Genomic DNA, 1,165 nt, shown 5'->3' with positions numbered 1-1,165 from the left:
AGAGCCAGGCCCCGGCCCGAGCCGGGCGCTCGGAGGAGCTGGCGGTGCTGGCCCCGCGAGGGGACCGGAAACCGAGGGGACCTCCGAGGGGCGGGGGCAGGGGCGTCCCGCTCACCTTTGACGTCGTTGCTCGCCACCCAACCCCGCATTAACCCTTCTCCAGCCGCGGCTACAACCCGGTGAAGGGGGAGGGGCGCCACCTGTCAGGCTGTCCCGCCCGCCCGCCAGCAGACGTGCAGATGCGGGCTCCAGACCTGCGGGGTCATGCATCCCCCGAAGGGACCCTCGGCTTCCTCTTTTCCCCGGTTGGTCCCCCTCCTCACTTTCCTTTCTTCGGCGGAAAAGTATTCGCCAGTTAGATGTGTACACACCCCAGCCCCGCCGAAAAGTGACTCTGCAGAACCCGGAGCCCTAATCACTTTTCCACATGTGCCTCCGGCCCGGGCGCGCGACAGGGAGCGAGCCCGGAGCGCCCGCGCCTCCAGGTTGGCGGGTGGGGGAGAACTCCCGCCACTCTGCGGCACTTCTAGGCGGCGTCTACCCCTTTAAGAGAAATCAAGGCGAGGGTGGAGGTGCGACCAAAGGGGGTTGAGGAGCGGGGCTCCTTCACCCTGCCCGAGGTACCGGTCTCTCTCACTCCGTCTGACTCTCCTTCGCTCCTCTCCTGCGTTTCCTCTGTTTTTCTTTTCTTTCGACACAAAAGTTGGGTTGTGAATTTTCCGAGGTCGCAGCCGCCTTTCTCCCGCCGCACCACCCCCCCACCTCTGATCTGCCTAACTATAATTAAAGTGCGTTTTTTGTGGTATTAATAAAGGGTTATTTGTCCGCCGTTTCCACGGTCTTCACAAAGAGGACTTTCATAGGGGCGGCCGCTCGGGCCGCGAGTCCAATTTATACAAAAATGTTGTATTTTTAGCCCTGGGCTCTGTTTAGATGGCGCACGGTGGAAACGGAGAGCCCTTGGAGGTCCCCCAGTAAAATCTGATAAATGACTCCGAAAAAATAAAGCTGGGATTCAGAGGGTTCCCATTAACCCCTTCACTGCTCCTCTACACGCATCTCTCATTACCCGCCAGCCGGGAGGGTCAAGGGGCCCCCGGGGGCGGACGGATGGGGAGGCGTAGGTCTGCTTCCCCCTCCCCATCTTACATGCGAGTTGGACGCG

The 1,165-nt window shown here is 61.0% G+C and overlaps 1 protein-coding gene across 1 annotated transcript in view; it reads right to left on the bottom strand.

The window, feature by feature from the left end:
• LOC104980921 (cytochrome P450 26B1) overlaps positions 1-1,165 on the bottom strand; it is a 19,611-nt gene that overhangs the window by 16,006 nt on the left and 2,440 nt on the right. The gene's annotated exons all lie outside the window — the stretch shown is intronic.

The sequence above is a fragment of the Bison bison genome, unplaced genomic scaffold, assembly GCF_000754665.1.
Source record: "Bison bison bison isolate TAMUID 2011002044 unplaced genomic scaffold, Bison_UMD1.0 scf7180017864508, whole genome shotgun sequence".
In the NCBI taxonomy this organism is placed as follows: Eukaryota; Metazoa; Chordata; class Mammalia; order Artiodactyla; family Bovidae; genus Bison; species Bison bison.
The sequence above is the reverse complement of the archived record's forward strand: the minus strand, read 5'-3'. Positions and strand labels throughout refer to the sequence as shown.